Genomic DNA, 24,506 nt, shown 5'->3' on the forward strand with positions numbered 1-24,506 from the left:
AATTCTGCCGAATGTTAAAAGTGGAGTTACCATACGACCCAGCAATCTGTTCCTAGACATATAACCAAGAGACTCAAAACTGTTTGCCCACACAAACATGTACATATGATTATTCATCCCAGCATTATTCACACTAGCCAAAAAGTGAAAGCAATCAAAATGCCCAACAGATGAGTGGCTCCATGAAATGTGGTACGTCCGCAAAAGGGAATATTATTCAGCCACAAAAAAAAACAATGATGTGCTCACATATGCTACACCATGGATGAACCTTGAAAACACCATGCTAAGTGGCAGAAGCCAGATTCAAAACACCATATGTTGTATGATTCCGTCCACAGGAAATATCCAGAAGAGGCCAATCCGTAGAAGCATCGATAAGATTTGTGGTTGCTAGGGGCTGGGGAGAGGAAGGAGTGACTGTTTAAAGCATTTCCTTTTGTAGGGATGAAATGTTCTGGAATTGAATAGTGGTGATAGTTACCCAACATTGTGAATGTATTGGATTTTATACTCTCCGGTGATTAAGATGATAACTTTTTATTATGATTGCTTTACCACAACAAGAAAAAACAAAGCAGAACTCATATAGATGTGTGTATGAAACCCTGAATGGAGCTGTGTATCTTGGTATCAGGATAGTGGTGATCTCATCGGAGTAGTAAAATGAATGGGTGGCTGGATGGGCAGTGAAGGAGTTTCAGTTGTATCTGTAACATTTTATTGCCGAAAAACACCCTGTAGTGAATATGGCAAAAGGTCAACACTCCTTAAATCTGGGTTAATGTGTATTTATTGTATGATTCTCTGCATTTTTCCTCAATATTTGAAATCTCTCATAATTAAAAGAAAAGAAAGCCTAGTGGCTTTGAAAACCATTTCTGAGCAGCTCTGAATGTGTACGTGCCTCCCAGCCACCTGTACTCCGAGAGTAGGTGACTTAGGGAACAGGGAACATTAGATTTCATTGTATTTTTGCCTGGCTGTATCCTATTATTTTAGATTCTATTGAAATTAATGATGTGGGCACATTATTTTTGCCCACCTAGACCTGGAAATTTGACTCTGATCAATGAGTCCCATCTTCCGGAGGCATAATGATGGGCTGGGGGTTTTCATCTCAGGTAATTGCTTTTTCTCCTTTATTTGGTGGAAGACAGAATTTTCCTTTCAGGCCCCAAGATAAGGCAGTAAGCTTGTTTTCTCAGTTTGCGATTTTTAAAGTGAGTTATTCCATCGTCATTATAAGCGATTCTCCAATCTATAGAACCTCTCAGAGATGATGAAGTGGGAGAGGGGAGAAGCATGGGTGCTAATTTTAGATGGTACAGATTATGTCACGGAACAAACAAATTTGGAGAGTATCACTGCAGATGAGGCGGGAGTTGGTTGGGGGTTGCTTTTCCTCAGTAAGATTTAATACCTTTCACATCCTGTTCTTTTTGCCTGTAAAATAAAGTGATTGTCCTTGTTATTTTGGAAGCCCCTATGCAATAAAGCCAATGATAATTTAAGAGAGATTTAGCTACACATCCATCCATCAATACGAATAAGGCCGCTGGGATGTTGTTGTTCAAACCTTTTCTGAAGGTCCCTTCGAGGTCATGTTGTCCAGCAAACTCATTTTACAGATGAGGAAACGGAGGCCTAGTTTGGCAATGAGCCTTGCCCCAGATCCCAAAGTCTGATTTCCTATGTCAAGGTCAAATTCCTATGTGGTCTGTTGTGCGTTTCTTAAAAAACAAACCCTTCCTTCCAAGGACAGATTCCCCACCGAAAAGATTTTTCTACGGGATAATTGTGCTGTGAAAAGAACCCTGCATATTGGAGTCAGAAAATCTGGTTCAAAATCTGCGTGATTTGGGGCCACTTGCTTCTTTTGTATGTGTGTCCGTTTCCTCTCCTACAAGCTGGGCTAAGGATCTCCAAGTCCAAGTGTTGTTGCGACATGGCAAATGTTCCCTGGGCTTGAGAAACTTGGAGCCAAAGAAAAGGGTCCAGCTGGCAGGAGCTGGGCCTGTGCACGAGTCCAGATGGCAACACAGAGTTGGGCTTCACTCACCAGCACATTCCTGGTAAGAGGTGGCTTCTCTCAGGCCCTTGCTATGTGCTAAGCACTGTACTGTCACCGGCTGTGGACTTCCTTCTTTCTGTGAGCCTCATACAGCCCTACAATGTAGATGGTGTCATTATCCCTTTGACTGGCGGGAAGGAGCCTCCAGTGCTCCCTGAATGTGGCCCCAGAGCTGGGGTTCCTTTCTGCTTTTGTGGCCTACGAGACACTTACGGATCAGTTAACATCCTCAGGCTGGGTTAACATCCTGAGGCTCAGGTGGGCCCCAGCACCTTCTTGTCCCAGTCCTAGGAATCTTTGGAGCATCTTCATGGGTCAACACATCCCTGCAGAACCCATGCTTCTGCCTTCTCCAGCCTCTCCTTATCCCAGGAAAGTGAAAATGGGCTGATTGTCTAATTGCTACCATTTCTGGCATGTCCACTGTGTGGCAGCCAGCCACCTCTCGACACTCATGGATGGGTCTGAATGAATCCTCACGATGGTGGTAGAATGTTGACATTATGGTCCACGTTCTCTAAGATGAGAAGAATGAGGTCCGGAGCGAATACATACCCAAGGACAAACAGGGAGCAGAGACAGAAGAGTTGGGTTTCAAATGCAGGTCTGTTTTATCCCAAAGCCTTTATTCTTTCTAAAAAATATCACGTTGCCTTCAGAAGGAGGAAGCACCAAATGTGCTCTGCATGTGGTGTCACTTCCTCTCTGACTCTGATTGTGCGTAAACACCTGTGCTTCTGGAAGGAGGCATAATGAGGGCAAACATCTTAGAATGAGCATGGAAATTCCAAAGACATTCTAGAGGTGTCTTTGGGACGTAAACAGAACCTTTAGTGCTTATGACCTTTAAGCCTTGATTGACGCCCCCCCCTCCCTACTGGGATTTAGCTGAGGGATGTAAAGAAGTTGGTGCACCTCTGCACAGATCATCTTCAGAGTGAGACTGAGGAATGGCTCCGAAGATGGGTGGGCTTGGAGTTAATTGCTGACTCTTCCACTTACGTGCTGTTTGATCTTGGGTGAGAGACTTCACCTCTCTGAGGCTCAGTTTTTTCATCTTTAAAATGGGGATAATTTTTTCTGGTGGAGTACTGGTGGGGGTTGAATTGATCTATGCAGACCTCTTGGAATAGCGCCACATCCAAGATCAGCCACTGCTATTGCTGAGTAATAATGACACAGAGGCGTGAATCTAATAATGACACAGAGGCGTGAATCAAGCTAGGCTTCAGGGTCCTGTAAATAAATGAGAAGAATACTCAGGCTATTCCTTCTCAGGGTGTTTCTGATCCTGGAATGAAGCCCACTAAATTCTCTCAGTGGCCCTACCTTGCCACCCATGAGAAAGCTGGGGTGGGGAGAAATGGCTCGCCTGAGGTTTGACCTGCTGTGTCCAGGGACAGAGCTCAGGTGGCTTATTGGAGCCTTACCTTGGACAACATCTTTCCGTGGCCTTTCCAGGTTCTGGACAGATCCAGGGGCTAACACAAAGGCTTCTAAGAATTGCCTTTGGCATTTATTAAGATGGCTAACTGGACATCGTTAGAATGTGGGTTTTAGGTAAGTCATTCTCGGCAGCTGTGTTGATGAGAAGGTGATTTGCTTTTAATCCTTCTGGACTGTTCTGTCTTCAGAGACAACCACCCGTGGGAGACTGGTGTCTCAAATAACGGATGTATCTAGTTCATGGAAAAATCAGTCATTCTGGTCATATTTTCTCTTAGATTATCCAGTCATGCTTGAGAGTGTTTTCTTTTTAAGTTGCCAAGAAGTTGCCATAGTTACAGCCAGGTTTGTTTGTACCCAAATCAGAACATTAACATGGTAGGTTTTAAATAGAAGGAATGTAAATTTTTGACAATATAATGGGGAGGGGAAATACCCAATCCCCTGATGGCACGGCTAAGCTGTGCCAAGGATCCAGGGACATGTGAACACTGAGCAGTGAGGGCTTCTGTGTTTCATTTAGGAGACAATGATCTCGGCCCTAGATGGGCATCAGGGTCTGTGGTCTGCCCTGGCTTTGATGTTCATTCTCAGTGTGACCTCAGACAAGTCATTAAGCCTTTTGTCATCATCCCAATTGTAAATGAGGAGGTTAGACTAAATGGTCTCAAAACTTCCTTTCACTTCTGGAATTCCAGGATTCTGAGTTCTGTTTTGTAGCTTTCTAGCTCATTCGAAAACCATACCCTTTCCATCTAAGCCCACCAGAGGGCACTATGCCCCGTGTTTTGACCTCACCCATGGGCTGAGAGACCGGCTCACTAGAGTAAGAAGTAAGCGCCTGGAAGAGGAAAGACCCAGTCCCTGCTCTCCAGGGGAGGTAGATGAAAAAAGACACTACTGAAGTTGTCCTTTAGGTCTGCAGTTGACAAGGGGTCGTCAGATCTATTGTAATTTTGATCTCACACCAGTTGCCTAGGCCAGATGCTATCTTCCCATTTTACAGGCCAGGGAACCAAGGCCCAGGGTATTGTAAGAACTTACTTTGGACCATGTGGGTTTCCAAGGGTGGACTCAGACTTTACCTCATCATTCCCACTTACTCCTTTGGTCATTTTCCACTGGACTTCAAGAAGCCACCTCTGTTTCTAAGGGGCTACGGTTGAGCTGAGAAGGCAATTCACTTACAAGTTGATTGGGTTAAAATTTGAATTCATAGTAGGTCATGTCTAGACTAGGAGCTGAGCTGCATGGGTAGACTAAAACTTTTTTTTTTTTTTTACATTTATTTATTTATTTATTTATTTATTTATTTATTTATTTATTTTGAGAGAGAGTGGGCAAACAGGGGAAGGGCAGAGAGAGAGAGAGAGGGAGAGAAAGAATCTTAAGCAGGCTCCGCACTGTCAGCTCAAAGCCCAATGAGCAGCTTGAACCCATGAACCATAAGATCATGACCTGAGCCAAAACCAAGAGTTCAATGCTTATCTGACTGAGTCACCCAGGCGCCCCATGGGTAGACTAAAACTTCTTTCCAGTGAGGCTCTTCTTTTGGGATTTAGACCAAATAATCTGTTTGTGGTGGGTGATGGAGCTATAACAGTCCTGGTCCTGCAAACAGCAATCTATCCTGGCTCATTTAAGTGGCAAAGGAATTTTTGAAAGGGTATCAGGAAACTCTCAGAATCTCCAGGAGGGCCAGAGAGCAAGAATCTGAAATTACATAGCCAGAAACCATGACCATTCCACTGTGGGGGCTTTTCTAGGAAACAAACCACTGCCACAGCTGCTTGGTACTTATGGTGCTTAGGGACCGGGTACCGCCAGGGAACTACTGGTGACCGAGCCCCTCCTACGTGCTGGGCATGTAATTTATCTCAATTGATTCTGCAGGATCCCCGTTGTCCCTCATTTACAGATTGTTGCTCAATTAAACCCAGACCTCTCTGATTTTAATGTCTGGGCTCCCGCAGCGTAAGATACAGACATTGGGCTGGAGCTGGGGTTTATCACTGGCCCTCAGTGGGCGATTTCAGAAGAGAAGGGACTTTCTGGGTGTTTCTTACCGCCTTTGTGATGCTTTTGATTTCTGGCAATGTGGAAGGAGTGGAACAAAAGGGAATACTACATTCTCATTTTCTGTTTATTTTATCTTCTTGTGCCTCGGGTTCTCCTGACAGTAGAAATAACCCCGAAGGAAGGGAGTACTTCCCACCTGACACTCCATGGATGTTTTTTGGATTTGGCTGTGTTCAGATAAGAAGTCCTTGAACTTGGAAAAGGCCATGACATAGACTCATCTAATCCTGTTAGTTTATAAACCAGAAACTGAGTCCAGAGCAGGAAATTCCTTGCTCAAAGTCATATAATAAGGGAGCGGTTTTAATTCATTAAACAAATATTTAATGAGTGCCTGTTTTAATGCCAGGTACTGTGCACAGAGTGAGACAGACAACCTCGCTGTTGCCATGGAGCTTAAAGTAAATGGGGGTAGGGTGGAATGGGGGCTCCACACGTAGCCTTGCCTCTAGTTCTGCAACTGAAACCCGATCTGGAGCAAAAGCACCTTTGGCTCTTTATCTTAATTTTCAAAAATAATAAAAATAAAGAATAGCCAACGGCAGGTTTATAAACAGAAAAAAATGTTGACTTTATTAGTACCACACGTACAAATGAGACTTCTTTTTCCTTTCTATTAAATTGCAGTGTTTAAGAGAAAAGACTACCCAGGGGCGCCTAGGCGGCTCAGTCGGTTAAGTGTCCAACTTCAGCTCAGGTTGTGATCCTCGCGGTTTGTGGGTTCAGGCCATGCGTCCGGCTCTGTGCTGACAGCTCAGCAATACAGGCCTGGAGCCTGTATTGGATTCTGTGTCTCCCTCTCTCTCTCTACCCCTACCCCACTCATGCTCTGTCTCTTTCTATCTCTCAAAAATGAATGAACATTAAAAGAAAAATTAAAGAAAAAAGACTACCCCATGATGATGAGGCATGTGGAATTCTGATCTCATACACTATTGATGTGAGTGTAAACTGTAGGAAAAAATTTGTAATGTGTATCAAAACATTCTTCACCCAGAATTAACTTCTTAGACCTTCTCCTAGAAAAATAGCTATGAATGTGTCTGAAGGTACATCTACTAAGGATCACTGTATCCAGTTATAACAAATAGCAAACTCTGGAGAAAACCTAAATGTTCAGTGGTTGATTGCTTATACGAAGCATGCGATAGGCACTCTACCAGTCAGGATTAGGTTTGGCTATGTGTAACAGAAAACCCCAAATAACAGTGACTTCACATGTATGGATTTACTTTTCTCTACTGGAAAGAATCCTTGGGAGTCGGTGTGGAGGAGTGACAAAGTCGTCTGGAACCCACGTTCCTTCTGTCTTTTGGCACTGCTATTCTTAGTGCATAGTCAAAAGTGGCTGCTGGAGCTCTAGACATGTGTTCACACCCCCTGTGGAAGGGATGAATGGCAAAAGTGAGCATGTAGTTAGCCAGCACTTAGTCCCTTGGCCACATGTATCTTCTAAGAGACTTGGAGGGTGGATTTTCAGTTGGGTACATGGCCTGCAGTTCTGGCTTAAGAGTAAAGAAAAGAAGAAAAATGCATATTGGGTAGGCGCGTGGTGTTAGTTTTTGCTTGCATATCCCTTAACAGAATTTTGAAAATTATTGACCACGTTGTACATTTTTAGATTGTCCCTGAAATTTTTCTTTTTTTAAATCACCGTGTATACACATGTGAAGGAGACAACTTCCGGTTCACTTTTATATTGGCGCAAAACAATTATATCACCTTTAAAAATATGTCCAGTGGCACATACATGCTGTTGCGATATGATAGTACAATTCTCCATCTAAAAAATAAACAGACAAACTCTTAACCATTTGGAAATTTTCTTTTACTCCTTTTTTCTCATTCTACTTCCTCTACAGACTTTTTTCCTAATATATATTTTTCTAACATATATTTGATCACTTTATCATACCCCTCAGCTACAACAGTATGTACAGAAATAGAAATTTTGCTTTTAATTTCATGTGGCTATAAGACTCCACTAAAATTTTTCTTTGAATTAGCATTACAATAATAGATACTGCACAATTGATACAAATAATATAAACATAGCATTCTTTTGGCAATATAAAACATAAAGTGAGCCTTATTGATTGAAGGATTAAAGGATAACTAATGTACATGGTTATGTTAGTTTCGGAGTAATGCGGCTTTTAAAAAACTTATTTATATGTCTGTGGATGACTATTTGTGCTGGGAAGAAAGGGCACAGCCCTTAATTATATTTCTGATTTTATCCTCACAGATTCAAGCATTGAAAACCTTGTTCCATAAATAAATAAGCAGAAATAGAAGGTACATTGTCAGGCAGGTCAGTTGTAGGAAAGTATCCAAAGGGACATAGAAGATCATTGATTTCTTTAGGACAATCCCTGCACAAGTACCCTTTGGAATAATCCCTAGGAGGCAAGTAGCAGTGTTCGTTATATCTAAGCAGGTTATACAATGCCATTGTATCCTAGCAGGTGCCATGTTATTGAAGGGTAAGATACAAGATACGTTGTTAATTTAAAAAATGACTACAAACCAACAGGAGCAGAATGATCCTATTTTTGCTATCTATGTGTCTGAAAGGTTAAAAGAAAATTATTTTACTTAGGCAAAGGAAGTGGACAGAATTTTAATTTTTCTTGCAATCCAAGAACATCTAGGTCTCAAAAACGTCTTTCCTCCCTGTCTCCCTTCTTTATCTTCCTTCCTTTCACACTTTAATATATATTTTAAATTAACTTTATAAATTTTAAATTTCAAATGATCTTTTGTGTATTTATATACATTTATTTATAATGTAATAAACATATGTATGTTTGTATTTATAATATATGTTTAGTTTATGTATAATCTTATATATTTATATATATTTATTTATAATATACACTTAATCTATATGTTTAATTCAGATCTTAAGCGTACCATTCAAGTAACTTTGATAAATGCATATCAAAACACCAAACATTTCCAGCAGCCCAGAAAATTCCCTCATGTCCTTCCTGGTCGACTCTCCCCTTTTTGGTAATCCCCAAATAACCACTGATTTGACATCTATTGCCATAGGTTATTTTTGCCAGGTTTTTTGCCTATCCTAGAATGCCAGGTAAATGGAATCATATGGTATATGCTTTTTTATGTTTGGCTTCTCTCACTCAGGACAATAACCTTAAGATACAATAATGTTGTAGCATTCACTAGCAGTCTGTTCCTTTTTATTGTTGTGTGGTATTCCATTATGTGAAGATACTACATTTTGTTTCTTCTCCTATTCATGGACATACATTCATCTTTTCAAAAATAATGTATTTGTTTTAGAATAGTTTAGATTTACAGAAAAGTTGCAAAGATAGTACAGTTCCCCTATTGTTAACATCTTACATTGGTATGGTACATTCATGCCGACTCATGAAGCCATATTGATACAACATTAAGTAAGGTCCACAATGTATTTAAATTCCTCCCTTTTCCCCTAATGTCTTTTTGTTGTGATTCTAGAATTCCATTCAGGATACCACATTACATATAGTGGTTTTTTTGTTCTCCCTCTCTTTTTTTAAAGTCTCCTCTGAGCTGTGACAGTGTCTCAGACTTTCCTTGTTTTTGATGACCTAGAGAGTTTTGAGGCCAGATATTTTATAGAACGTCCCTCAACTGGGATTTGCCTGATGTTTTTCTCATGATTAGGCTGTAATTATGGATGTTGGGGAGGAAGACCACAGAGGTGAAGTGCTATCACATGATAAGGGTACATGCAATCATGCGTGTGCTATCAAATGCACATGCTATCAACATGACTTAACCACTGATGATGTTAAACTTGATTACTTGGCTGAGATATTGTTTGTCAGATTTCCTGCATATAATGCTATCCTTTCCTCCCCTTTATACACTCTGCTTTCTGGAAGGAAGTCACTTTGTTCAGCCCACACTTAGAGAGTTAGGGAGTTATGCCCCACTTCGTTGAGGGCAGACTGCATAAATTATCTGGAATTCTTTGTCATAGGAGATTTACCTATCCTTGCAGATTTATTTGTTTACTCAGTCACTTATTTATATCAATATGAACTCATGAATATTTATTTCCAACAAATAAATATTTGGGGTAAAAATCCAACACTACCTATTTATTTTGTTGCTCGAATTGTCTTGACTTTGGACATTGGGAGCTCCTTTTAGTTGGCTCCTATGTCCCTTGGATATGCCTCCAGCCATTTGTTCTTTGAACAATTTTTTACTTTTGGCACTATAAGATGCTTCAGGTTTATCTTTTATATCTCCTGCTCCAGCCATAGAACCAGTCATTTCTCTGAGGAGTCCTGTGTTTTTGTTTTTAATTTTTTTTAATGTTTATTTATTTTGGGGAGAGAGAGAGAGAGAGAGCAAGTGGGGGAGGTGCAGAGAGAGAGTGAGACACAGAACTCAAAGCAGACTCGAGGCTCTGAGCTGTCAGCCCAGAGCTCGACATGGGGCTCAAACTCACAGACTGCAAGATCATGACCTGAGCTAAAGTCGGCCATTTAACTGACTAAGCCACCCAGGTGCCCCTTGTTTTTGTTTTTAATTGGAGAATGGAGTTATAAACCAATATTTGGGTGCTGGGTCATGCCTTTTTTTATATACAAAACTTTTTACCATTCACAGCTCAACTCTGAAAGGCTGTTTTTGATCACACAGTCTAAGATGGTACCCCATCCCCAACCAATTGCTGCCTATGATTAAAATATTTTTATAGGACTTATTATGACTTAATACACCTAACCTATCTCATACACACACACACACACACACACACACACACACACACACTTGAAATCCAGCTGTATACTGTGCTCTGCAGCTTGTTTTCCCCAATCCCACAATATATTATGGATATTTTTCTAGATCAATATATCTGATTCTATCATATTTTTTAAAGTAACTATTTGGTATTCTTTCTCTCTTTCTGTTTCTTTGCACACACATGTAGTAAGTGTTGCATTGATGGAACTTCAGAGAACTTCAAATTTTCTAGTAATACCAGCAGTGCTATGAAGAATGTGTATGCCATTGTGAATTCTTTTTCTCTGCTGTGCTGACAGCAGAGAGCCTGATGTGGGGCTCGAACTCATGAACCTCGAGATGATGACCCGAGCCTAAGTCAGAAGCTTAACTGACTGAGCCACCCAGGTGCCCCGCCATTGTGAATTCTTGAGTGTTTAACAGCAGCTAATATTTTTAAAAGAATTAATGAAGGACTTCTACATGTAACTCTCATATTTGTGGGATAACTGCTGCCATCATTCATTATTTTACAGATGAGAAAGGCTGTGTTGGGCTGGACAACTTGTTTCATGTCACACACTTGATGGGTGGCCATCTGGATTTGAATTTCAGATATGTCTGATTCCACAACCAAGGAGGTTAAATATTATGCAACTATTGCATTTAAAGGCAATTCAAGGTCACATGGCATGCACATTCTTAAAATTGCAATCTGTATCCAAACTGCCTTTCCAAAAGCTGTATAGGGTCTTTCAATCTATAGTTCTGCTCTGTATCTGGAAAAAATAAGAATTCCTACTTTTGTGAAGAGTTATATGTCTACTCCTCTAATAAAAATATTTCCCAGAGGAACGTATGTTTCTTTACTTTGATTTCCAGGACGCTCCTCTTTTGAACCTATAGTAGCCATTACTGCTGTGTAGCAAGTATTTCCAGATCTTTGTTTTCTGGGTAAATTGGTAGAATTGTATTTGCCCCGACTTTGAGCTTCAGTGTGGTGATATTACTTTCCTTGACCAAAAAATATGATCAGAAGTGATGTGTGTCTAACTCCTGGGAACCTGCACTGGACATGTGGTGTGAGCCAGAAGTAAACTCTGGTTGTGTTGAGTCACTGAGATTTTGATTCTGCTTGTTAATGCAATGTGGCCTAATTTACCCTGTTATACCTCAATCTGTATTTCCAATTTTCACTCCTGTAACACTCCAGCAAAAAACATTTATTCCATTCTTATTCCTCAAGAATACTTTATTGTCCTCTTTTCTCTGATTCTTTTCACTGCTACCTTCCTTTCTGTCCTTATAATCTTATTTGCATAATGAAGTTAGACTTCCTCCAGGAAACCTCTGTAGACCATGGGCAAAATGTGTGACATGGTGGCTTTGGAATAAGGTAAACTTAAATTCAAATCTGTTCTCTGCCACTAACCAGTTGGTGGACTTTGTGCAGGTGGTTTGATGTCCTTAAAGCCTATTGTACTCATTAACGAATGTTAGGTACAAGAATGGATAAATCCCTGAACTTTGGTGGCTTATCACAATAGAAATTTGTCACTCGCTTGAAGTCCAATGACAAGGCGCTGTGCTCCAGGCAATGATTCAAGGAACCAGACCAAAAGAGTCTCAATCATCTTCAACATGTGACTTGCAGCATTCTTCTGGGTATGACAGAGAAGAGGGAAAATGAAAGATCGCACAGAACTTTCATGGGCCAGGTCTGGAAGTGACACATGTGACCTCTATTGGTCATGACTCATACCCTCAGTCGTACCTACAAGGGAGTTTGAGAAATGTAGTCTACATGCGTGAACAGGTAGAAGAGAACTGAGCTTTTTCAGGGTTTACCAGTCTTTGCTATATTGAACTTCTTCTCCCACTGTATATAAAATGTGGAAAATCATTTCCCTTTCATGGCTTGTGGTGAGGATAGAATGAGTTACCATATGGAAAGCACTAATGTCATACCTGGTATCTAGTAGGTGCTCAAAAGTGTTGTTGCCCCAGCTTGTGAGTCTATGACTTTAATTTGGGTCTTATACACAAAACTGCCCTGGCTTACAACGAGTCCTCATTACTGAGCTTTCCGTGGTGCCAGATGTGATGACTGGCATAGAGATGGTGTTGGATATAAATCTGATGGTTGACTGAGTTTGCTGGGAGGGGAAGAAGATGAAGTCTGCATGCTCCAAAAGTCCAGAAGCATGGGTTGAACTAGGCTCATATCTGAGCAGAGAGAAGTAGTTTGATAATTGTGGTGGTATGTTACTTCTTTTTTTGCATGATTCAGAAGTGAGGGGAGTGGACATTGCTGTAACACCAAGACCAAGGAACCATGCATGTGTGAGGTGAGCCGAGGGAGTAGGTGGGGACAATTCTCCTACAAGAGGAAATGCTACCTTTTGCCTGATGTTAACTCCCTCCATGTAGGGACCATTTTAACCATGGGTGAAGGGCTGGCAAATTGTGCAGTGGAGATACAGAAAGTCCAGGACCCAACCCTGTCTGGTGGGGAATTTCAAATAGACAGAAATGACTATGGGTGATATCTCCTGGATTTTCTTTCTTTGTTCCTTTAAACAGGAAGAGTGAGTTCCAGGATGATATTAATGATGATCAGCCCCAACTTGGTCGTGGGAATTTGGCCTGCTGGGGTTTCCTTGTTCCTTGGGGCCCCTGGAGTCAGGAGGAGTTCTGCCCCAGCTCCTCTTCTTCCGGGTTTCATGAACTTTCACCTCACAGACTGTTCGTGCCTCCATTTAAGGGATGGAAAGAGTGTTATCTATCTTCCAGGGTTGTTGAAGGGAGTATGTAAACCATGTACACTATCAAATACACCACCTTCCTAGCTTCCAAGCCAAATCTGTTTTCTCCTGGGGTCATCTAGCTTTGAGAGTAGCACTATCATGTACTCAATGACTCATGCCAGAAACATGTGCATCATACTTGCTTCCTTCTCTTTCAACCACTACATTCTACATTCTACCAGCTGTCAGGGGCTGCTGGCTATGCCTCAGTGTCTCTGGTCTTCACTTGTCTCTCCATCCCTCTGACAATGCTTTAGTCCAGGCCATTGTCCTCTCTTCCCTGGGTGACAGCAGTAGTAGCCCAATAGGCTTTCCTGACTCCAATCTTGCCCCCGACCAGTTTTTTTTGGTCTTAAGTGTGGCCAGAATAATCTTTTCAAACTGGAAATTGTATCAGGTTCTTCCCTGGTGTCAAGTCCACTCATAGCTCCCCAGGACTCTCCAGGGAAAGTCCAAAATCATTAATTTGCCCTGCAGTGCATCTCGTCTCTGGCTCCAGCTATGTGTTCAGCCTCATTTCTCTCTGTGCCCCTCAATCTGCCCTCCCACCCCCAGTGCTTTTCTCTCCATCATATTAAGTCCCCCCAAGCTTCCCAAACACACCAGTCTGCCGGTACCTCCAGGTTTTTCCTGGGCTCGTTCTTCTACCTAAAACTTTTCTTTGCCAGTCTAACTCCTCTTCAGCCTTGGCAGAGTAGCTCTGTTGTCCCTTCCACTGGGATACTTGCCTGCAACACCCCCTTCACTCCTTCCTTTCCTGTAATCTCCTGGTTCCTTGTTATTTCCCAAGCTAGGCACAAACTCCTTGAGATAATGGCTAGCTGTGTAGTTAGGTCACACAAGGTCTTTAACTGATGATTGTTAGATTGAATTGAAGTGACTTTAACAGCATACAGTCTCTTTTCTGAAAGAGTCCCCAGTCAAGACAAAGACAGTGATGACTGGTGTTGATTACTACACAGTAACACTATGATAGGTACTTGTTTTCTTTTTCTGAAGGAATAGGTTAGTCTGAAACTGCATATTCTCATGTTGCTGGAGGTTACCAGACAGGACTGGGTTTGCAGTAGAGACAGCACCCTGTTGAGTTAGTAGACTCCTCCACATCTAGGTTAAAGAAAGTCTAGTTCTTGGTGAAAGACTTCCCATGTGTCCTCATATCCCAGAGGGTGGGCAAGTTTGATGGCCTTTGCTAGTGAGAGGTGAAGGAGTGGGGCATAAGAGCCAGGAGAAGTGTGGGGGCAGGGAGCAATGATTTTGTGGACTTTCCACTCCCCTAACTCTTCCCCTCCTCATGGAGGAGAGTCTGACTTGCCCCTCTCCTTCCTAAAAACTGGGAAAACCCAACATCTGTTCCCCCACCCTCCCACAAAGCTAGAGAAGACTGATTATTTCACTTCTGAAATCGTTTGAACATCTGGACCTTTAGAGAACCTGATCCTGTATGGCTGATGGGGCTGGTTGTGGAGAAGAAGGAGGTGAAAACCAGTGGATCTGAGAGAAGCATGGGGAACTTCATTCCCACGGAAATGATAGAGGGGTTTCCTTTGGGTGTAGTGAACCCAAAGGAGACACTTGGAGCTTGAACCTTCTTGCTGATTTTTCTAAGTGGACCACTGATGCGGGAAGAGGCCTCTGCACACAGAGGGTGTAGAAGGGGCTGCCTAGGGGTAAGATGTCAACATCCCCTGGATTTCTACACGAGGGAGTTGAGTAGAGGGCACTCCAAAGAACCACAGAGTGCCTCTGCAAAACAGCCTGCATTTGAACACTGACCCCCAGAGAGAAATAGCTTCAACAGACAGACCGAGAAGCAGAGACATCTGACAAGAAGGGGACTCATCTTCTCCCTTAAAGATCCCTGCGGGTTTGCTCACACAAGGGAATGGGTGTCATGAGCAATGAAGAAAGCAGACAGTCCCCTCACCAATAGTTTGTCAAGGACAACATTGCCTTCCTTCTCCCTTCTTTCCACCCCAAAGGTGGAGGAAGAGAGGCAGAGGAGATGGAAGAGCTGAGCTGTGCACCATATCCAACTCCTTCTGCTCCAACTGTGGGTAACTCAAGCATGACTGGGCTAGAGGGCAAGGGAGGAAGGGAATTTTACGAGATGGGAATTAAAAAATTAATGGACCAAGTTATAATAATAGACATGAGACTCTTTTTAATACTGAAGGTGACTGAGCAGAAGTAGAGTTGGATTTCACCATGTTGAAGGAAGCCCGTTACCCAGTGGGAAGGGAGACCTGGACAGAGGATAAAAAGAGCAAGAATTTGAAAAATAGTCGTCGGTTGTTTACATACCAACAAATTGAGAGTGTCTTAATTTTCCAACAGCCCTGAAGAATAGGTATTAATTTCATTTCAGATGAAGAAATTGAGAGTCTTCTAAGAGACTTGCTAAAGATTTTACCCAGCTAAAATGTGGATAATTCTGTTGCAGCATAACAGCAGTGCAGACTTGAGAAAGGTACAGAAACAGTAAGAGGGAAGGTATGATTTCTCCTATCTTGGAAAGAAGTGGGTTTACAGAAGTCTTGCTGGAGGAATTCACAACTGAACTGGGTTTTACATGACAGTAGGATTTTCCTACCAATAGAGTGTGGGGGTAAGGAACCCAAGAGAGGGGATTCCTTCTTGGGAAAGGCCTGATGATAAGGAAGAACAATTTGTGTTTGTAGATCAATAGTACCTGTATCCAGCTTGGAATTTTGATAAGGAATGCTGAGTTTTCCTTCTGAAAAGTATGTTCCAATTCATACTTTTTCTGGAAGTATCTGATGGTGCCATTTTCCTTGAAACTTGCCTACCTCGAGTGATCACTTAAAGACAGTTGCTCATTACCTTTTCAGAAAATGCCATCTCAACATTTTATTTTGCATTTTTTAAAATTCCGGAGAAGCTTAAATGTTTCATTATATATTTATTGGATGTTTTGTTTTTTTCTTTTGTCTCTATATCCTTTGCCTGTTTCCATTGGGGTATTTGTTTTTCTTGATTTGTAGGAATTTATTAAATAGTGATTTTATTAATGTTTCCCAGTTTGGGGTTGATTTTTTAAAATCCTACTTTTTGATTTATAGAAATTTTAATATTCATTCCATCCAAATGTCGTTTACTTCCTGGCTTCTATTGTCGGAGCTCTTAGGAAGATCTCCACCTTTTTATGCATAACTATTTTATCAATACTTTCTTCGAGTACTTTTGCTGTTTGATTTTTTATTCCTAAATAATTTTAATATTTCTCAGTTTTGATAGGTTGTAAATTGGGAGTTAAGCTTGGAGGAATTGTTAGTAGGATCAGAATAAAGACCTTATTTTGTTTTGTTTTGTTTTGTTGTAGCCAAGTTTGTGTGCAGACAATTATGAGTTGTCTGAGGTTTCTCACTCCCCCTCTCGTCTCAAATTCCCCTCTTAGCTTACTTCCATCAGACTATGGTAGCTACATATTCTTTGCTAATCTCCTATTGGAAGGTGAAATTTAGAAACTGACCCACAAAACAGAGAACAAAGTGGCGGTGGTCAGAGAGGAGGGATGGGGAGGTGCACTAAATGAGGGAAGGGGTATGGGAGGTACAGGCTCCCAGTTATGGAATGAATAAGTCATGGACTAAAAGGTACAGCATGGGGAATATAGTCAATGATATTGTAATGGTGTTGAAGGGTGACAGAAGGACTTGTCAAATCACTATGTTGTACACAAACTAATGTAACATTGTGTGTAACGTATACTTTAATAAAAACAAAGAGAAAAGTGAAGTCTCTTTCTCCTCCCCCCTGATTCTGGGCTTACTTTGATCAATAGAACATGATACAAGCAGTGTTCCATGATTTCTGAAGCTAGCTCATAAAAATAATAAGCCTGCAGCTTCTGCCTGGGTGGGACTCATGGACTGGTCCCCTTGGGACACTCTTTCTCAGAAGTGATATGTTGTGAGAAACCCAAGCCACATGGAAAGGCCACATGTAGCCTCTCTGGTTCACAGTCCAAGTGGAGCTCCCAGCCAGCAGTCAGGATCAAATTCTAGCCATTGAGTGAACCATGTTGGATGTTCCAGCCCAATCGATTCCAGATGACTGAAACCATCCCGGCTCACCCCTGACACCATGTGCAGAGGAACTGCCAGTCAATCCACAGAATTGTGGGAAATAAAAACTTGTTCTTTTAAAGCACTAGGTACTTGGTGACTTGTTGCTCAGTGATAGGTAACTGAAGCAGACCCCCACCACCATGCTGAAACACTGCTTATCAAACACACCAATGGTCTTCATGTTATCAAATCCAGTGGTCATTTCTTGGGTCTTACCTTATATGGTCTCCAGAAGCATTGCTTCTTGAAAAACTCTTGTCTTGGCTTCTCTGACCTCCCATTCTCCTGGATTTTCTTATAGCTCACTGGTGATACTTCTGTTTTCTTTGCTTTCTTTTATATTCCACCTCTAAATTTTGGGATGTCTCAGGATGGTCTTGGATATCCTTCTTCATCTGTATCTATGCAATCTTTCTAGGTAGCCTCACTCAGCCCATGTCTTTAAAAATATCTGTGTAGTCAACTATACTGTACTTCAAAAAAAATCTCTTTGTTGGTGGTACCCAAATATATTAGCTAGGGTTGACTTCCTGTGGGACTGTAGATTTGTAATGCTTATTACTTGTCTGACATCTCCACCTGGTTGTTCAAAAGGCATCACAAAACTTACATAGTGTAAGTATAAGTATAACTCTGGATCCTCACCACACAAGGCCATTTCTCCATTGGTTGACTTCACTTTAGTAAATGGTAACAACATTCACCAGGGCTAAAGCCCAGACACAGACAACTAGGTGTTACCTTGACTTCTCTCTTCTCTCTTCTCTCTTCTCAATCCCCATATTTAATCCAGTATTAAAGCATGTGGAATCTATTTGAAAGACGTAGTCCCAAATAACCCACTTCTTTGGATCCACATCTATAGACTATAGTCCCATTTTGTTGCCTTGGATCATCCAAATGAATCCTGCTTGGTGTGTTTTTTCCCACTTTTGCACCTCTGCAATCCATTCTCTAAACTGCAGGCAGATTGCTCTTTGAAAATACAACTTGGATTATGTTACTACCTTGCTTACTTATAATAGATTTCTTTTTAAAAAAAATTTTAATGTTTTTTATTTATTTTTGAGAGAGGGAGAGACACAGCACGAATCAGGGAGGGGCAGAGAGAGAGGGAGACACAGAATCTGGAACAGGCTCCAGGCTCTAAGCTGTCAGCACAGAGCCCGATGTGGGACTCGAACTAATAAACCATGAGATCATGACCTGAGCCGAAGTCAGTTGCTTAACTGACTAAGCCACCCAAGTACCCCTATAATAGATTTCTGGTTGCCTGTAGATTAAAGCCCTCCTCTTCCTCGTTGTTCAGAGCCCTACATGGTCAGGCCCTTATATTCCTCTCTGACCTCATCTCCTACTTCACTGCTTGCTCCCTCCCTCCTCTTCTTAGACCACACTGGCTTTCTGTTGGTTCCTTGAGCACTTTAAACTCATCACATTTTAAAGCCTTTGCATTAGTTATTCTCTGTACCTAGAATCATCCCTCTCCTGATCAACTGCAGTTGGTTCCTTTCTGCCCACCCAACCACTCCTGATTCCATCACCATATTTTAGTTCTCCAGGAAGTAATTGATTTGTTACCAGTCTCCCCCATTAGAATGTTATTTCCATGAGACCACAGAACTTGTCTGTCCTGCTCACGATGGTATCTCTGGCAATAATGTCCAGACATTATTTAATTATGTAATGCCTAGGCATTATTATTTAATCACTGAACATCCCAGTAATGTCTGCTGTATAGTAGACACTCAACAAATATTAATTGAAATGAATATTCATGGATCCTTCTTTCTCATTTCCTCATTTTTTGTTCTGCTCCCTTTGGGCCAGAAATAAATAAAATGCTATTAAAAGTAAGAAACACCAGCAAGGCCCCAGGGCAAAAAACACACTGGATAAAACGTGTCTCCCAGAAACACCATCTTGCCTACCAGCATCGGTGACTTTTGAACACTCAGAATAAAGTCCAGCTCAGGAGGGCCACACGAGCTTCACCTGCTGCTTTGGTCTTATCTGGCATTCCTGCTCTGGGCCAATCTCTCTCCCCAGTGAAGTCATCTTCCGCCCTAAATATCAACTCTTTTCTTTGTTCCTGTATTGTTCACATTGTTCCCACTATCAAAATGCCTGTCCTTTTTGTCTTGACATATCCTTCAAGATCCACCCTCAGCCCAATCCCAACAGGCTGATGCATCTTTATTGAGCTCTGGCTGCAAGTTAGGCCTGTTTAGTCATAAGATCTCTGGCAGTCCTCACAGTGGCAAGTGCCACATCTTACATGCATTTTACAGATAGCTCCAGACTCAGTCTCTAGACAGGTGAAGAGAGTCAAGGAGGCTGCACTGGGGAGGAGAAGGCTCTTGGAGTTTCTCCCATATAACTTCATCAGAGCAGAGGTGCTTTATCTGTTTTCATCTAATGGAATCCCATCCTAACCAGGATGAGATTTTAAAGGTAGCCTGTGAAAACCCCTTTGGAAGGCACAGCTCTGAAAGGCTCTAGAGAGGCTTTGGAAGGCATGGCTCTCAACATTCACTCACAGCCACTTTTATCTCTAAGTGGGCTGCTGTACCTTCAGCTGAGTGACATCATCCTCAAATTGCTGGGTACGTTGCATGGATAACGCATAACCCATTCCTTAAAATGGTGGGGCCACCTTTAGCCCATATTCTTTAAGGACATGTGGGCTGAGATGTCTGCATCACACCTGTTCACCTAGTGAAATGACCAGCAGAACCTCACATGATCTACTGTGGTTACTGTCATAGTGGCCTGGGGTCTTGCCCACTGACTGTCTCATTTTCAAAGCATCTCACATTTCATTTAAGCAAAGGGCTCTGCTGTTAACATGTTGAAACCACAGCTCTATATATACACTGTCTTCATACTTCAGCAAATTGTTGAATTTGCATTATGCAATATGCATATGCAATATGTCTTGGAGAGGACCTGAGGCCTTCAGTATAATTATTGCTTTGAAGTTTTAGGAGCTGGGAATTCATCACCTTGCGCCATAAATACAATCATGAGAAATACAGTCATGAGAAATGTGTACCCATAGAATTAAATAAAACTGCTTTGGCTAAAAAGAATGCTATTGAGGTGCTTCCCCCCTTTCTCTTCTCAGAGTTTAAGGCTATTAAATCAGCAAGGTCTAGAGAAAGAAAGGTTTTTAATAGAATAAACTGAAAGCAGCTTCATTAAACATTGCATGAACTGAGTAATTAGGATTTCCAATCCTTTGTTAAAATAACCCAGTGAATTTCAGCAAGGGAATTTCCTTAGATTCACAACCTATCAACAGAAAGCACCTATGGATTTAACATCATTTTAGGAGGTCAATGCATTCAGTTCATTTATTCAATCAGTATTTGTTGAGTGCTTAGCTTGTGCCATGCTGTGTTCTGTAAACATTGGCAACATACGCAGGGTCTCTGCTCTCAAGGAACTTACATCCTAGTGGGGGTTGAGATAGATAGACAATAAAAACAAAAAAATATGATTCTGGATAGTGCTACATGGTGTGCATGGAAAGTAGGATAGAGTAGCAGTTGCAGGGTGGGGATCGGGCTTGCTATGGGGTAAGGAAGGCCTCTCCAAGAAGGTGACATTTGAGCTAAGACTAACTGATGGGAAGGGGTAAGCCACACAAAATTCTGGGAAAAACATTGTGTGCATGAGGACAGCCAGTGCAAAGTCCCTGGGTATCCCTGAGGGGGTGGGGTGGGTAGGAACAGTGGTCAAGGAAGGAGGGGTCCTATTATGTAGGACCTGGTAGACCACGTCCATAAATCCCCACAGTGGGGATTTGACTCTAACTGCAATGGGAAACCATTGGAGGGTTTCAAGTGAGAGAATGGGATTATTCATGTTTGGGTTGCTGTGTCCATCTATTCCCCCGTAGATTCTGAATGACACCACACAGAAAGATTTAAAGAATACCTATCCAGGCCTGACTCTAGAGATTCTGATTTACCAGACTTTCCAAAATTGGGATGTTGGCCCCTGTTGGAAGTTTCGGGTCTGCTGCTAGGGTGCTGCCATCATTTTTTTGTTGAGCACCTATTGAATCTTGGGCACTGGGCTAGTGCTTTCTACACTATTTGTACCTTGTAGGAAGCACATGTGAAAGAGATAAAGTCCAAGGTCATGGCCTGAAAGTATTTGGCTGAGTCTCCATGTCAGAAGAGAATTGTGGCAGAAATGGGTGGGACATCAGGCAGAAATGGGTGGGACTGTCTCCCTCCTCTTACATGGAGGCCTCCATCACTGGTTCATTGCATCTTGGATTCAAGATCTCTCATACTGGGGCGCCTGGGTGGCGCAGTCGGTTAAGCGTCCGACTTCAGCCAGGTCACGATCTCGCGGTCCGTGAGTTCGAGCCCCGCGTCGGGCTCTGGGCTGATGGCTCAGAGCCTGGAGCCTGTTTCCGATTCTGTGTCTCCCTCTCTCTCTGCCCCTCCCCTGTTCATGCTCTGTCTCTCTCTGTCCCAAAAAATAAATAAATGTTGAAAAAAAAAGTTTAAAAAAAAAAAAAGATCTCTCATACATACCTTAGCAATAATCAACTCAGGGGGAAAAAAAAGCCTCCCTCGGTTTTTTTTTTTTTTTTTTTCCGATGGCCTAAATTGATATTGGTGAATGACTATAGAATTTCCAATCCTCATACCTTGCAGATTTCATTTCCTATGAGGGCTGAGATGTTTTCATCATCTACAAGGGAAATCAGTATATTCACCCAAATGTCCTTTCAAATTTTTAGCTCCTGTCATGCTTTTGGTAACTTCTGTAACCTTTCCAATGCGGGAAGTATAGTGACTAAGCTTCCAAAGCCACACCTGGGCCCTGACACAGGGCTTCAAGCTTCTTCCCGAATCTGCCCCAGGTAAAGAGCATCTTCCCTTGGTTCCCGAAACTGTCATTGCTGAAGGTGAGAACCTTCTCTTGGGAGCTAAATAAATGAATGTTTCAAAAACACTTGTCAAGGGATACTTTCCTTGATTTTTAAATTTTGCTCCTTTTAGAGCCTTGGCTTTATTCCAGTCTGCATGGAAAATTCTAGACATATTCCACCAGGCTGGGCTTCTTGCTCCTTTTAGGTTACTTCCAAAGATCTGGCCCTCCAGGCTCATCTACCCTCAACTTCTTGATGTGGCTTTTGAAGCCTTCTCCAGGTCATCCCTGACCATCTCCCCCTCCTTCCCCACTGTTTTCCGTCTTTTACCCTTCAGCTTTGGGTCCAGCCACGCTGTCCTCACTGTGATCCCTGGAAGATGTTAAGCTTCTTCCCTACTCAGGGCATTTGCATCTGTTGTTCCTCTGCTTGGAATGCTCTTCCCCCAGATCTTTTCATGGCTGGCTCCTTCCCTTCATTCAGGTCCCTTCTCAGATGTAACCTTCTCAAAAAGACCTACCTGACCACCCAATACAAACCAGTCCCCAAGATTATCCTTTATCACATTACATATCATTATCTGAAAAAAATGTTTTTTAATTATTTCTTAATTATCTGTCTTCCTGTCCAAGGACATAAACCCCATGAGGGCTGGGATTTTGCCATGCGTCCTGCTTATCTCTCCAGTGCCTAGCATAATGACAGGTTCAATAAATGTTTATTGAATGAAAGAATCTAATCTAATTGTTTTCAGACTACGCCCTCCCACCCTGGAATATAACCATGTTCTGTATCAAATATTAGAATGTCAAAATATCAGTCAGATGTCAATAGAAGTCAAAGTGAGGTGTTCCAATGGAGGCAGAGGCAGGGAGCCCCACATCTAGGTAGTGCAGCGTCCCTTCCTGCTCCACAGAAGTGCTCAGTGCTCCAAGAAAGTGCTCATTGGCCACCCAGGTCTCCATGAAACTTAGTTGGAGAGCCAGCGTTCTGGTCTAATCTTTTAATTGTGTGGATGGAAGGTTCAGGCTCAGGCAAGGGATGGGACTTGCCCAGGTTCAAACAGTGAATCCATGACCTACATAAAACTGGAACCCTGGATACCTTTATCTGCAGGGTTCTTCATTCCCCGGCAGTATTGTTCACCGAATTCATTCGTCTCCTCACTACATAACTATTTATTAAATGAATTTCAGGTACTAGACATCAAAAAGGGACTTAAAAGGGATGTCTTCAAGTAGTGTTACTCAGTGTCTCTGGGTCTCTAGTCCTGAGATCCTCATGTTTTTCAGTCCAGACACATCAGAACAAAGTCTGCCAGAAGGTGGCCATGCACCAGTAGCTCCTCATTTCCTGTTTACCTTTGTGAGTAACAAGATGTACATGCACAGAAACAGGCAGTGGGTTCCCGCCATGTGACAGACCCTGGGACTCCGAGATGAAGCAAACACAAGCCATTCTCTCACAGAGCTCACAGTCCAGGAGGAGAGGCCAGTGCAAATGACACAGCAGAGCAGGTAAGTGCTCTGGGTGAGCTGATCTCTGCTAGGGAGCGAAGAGGGAGAAGCTAACCCAGCTGGCATGTGTAGAGTCAGAGAAGGCTTGCTGGATGAGGGGCCATGTCATCCGAGTCCCAAACAATGAATAGGAGTGAGCCAGAGGAGACTGAGGGAGAGCAGGGGGCTGGAGATGAGAAAAGGCTTCCCAGATTCTTGGAACATCCCATGCAAAGGCACTGGGTTGTCAAAGAGCTTTAGAGAGAGCTTTGAGTGGTTCAAAGTGAGTGGATGTTCTGGGAATGTGGTACAAAGGGCTCTGGGTGGAAGAAGTGCTGTACCCCTCCATTCTGACTCTGGGCTCTATTACATCAGAATTGCTGTGATTGAGGACAATAACCCTTAGATCTGACTTTCGAATTTGTTTTAGTTTTCCACTCGATGGGGACCACCCCAAGCATACTTTGAGCCCCCAAAGCAAGGGCAAATGCAACAAGACTGGCTAGGTGGGGGTTTTTCTGGTCCTTCTCCAAATGCAAGGCCACTGGTGTGTGGGATTGGTCCTCTGTTAGGAAGAGCAAAGGGACCCAAAGTCTCTACGTGTGTGTGCACACACAGCACAGGGTGTTGAATGTATGTGTGTGAAAGTGTATACACACACGGAGGGGTGAATATGTGTGTGTGTTCAAGCATGGGGTGTGTGTACATGTGGGGGTAAGTGTGTGTGTGCGTGTGTGTGAATGTATATATAAGCACACATGGGGCCATGTTGTGTGACAATGTGTGTGTATGTCTGTGTGTGCATGGGGGTGAATTGTGTGTGAATGTATGTGTGTCATGGGCCTGAGGCTGGAATAGGAGTAGGTG

General features: G+C 42.4%; 1 long non-coding RNA gene across 1 annotated transcript in view; it reads left to right on the plus strand.

The window, feature by feature from the left end:
- The first annotated feature begins 23,097 nt into the window (after positions 1-23,097).
- LOC123381574 overlaps positions 23,098-24,506 on the plus strand; it is a 43,821-nt gene continuing 42,412 nt past the window's right edge. The window contains exon 1 of the long non-coding RNA XR_006588736.1: positions 23,098-23,660. This is a non-coding gene — a long non-coding RNA (uncharacterized LOC123381574). The remainder of the gene's footprint in view (positions 23,661-24,506) is intronic.

The sequence above is a fragment of the Felis catus genome, chromosome D4 (genome assembly GCF_018350175.1).
Source record: "Felis catus isolate Fca126 chromosome D4, F.catus_Fca126_mat1.0, whole genome shotgun sequence".
NCBI lineage: Eukaryota > Metazoa > Chordata > Mammalia > Carnivora > Felidae > Felis > Felis catus.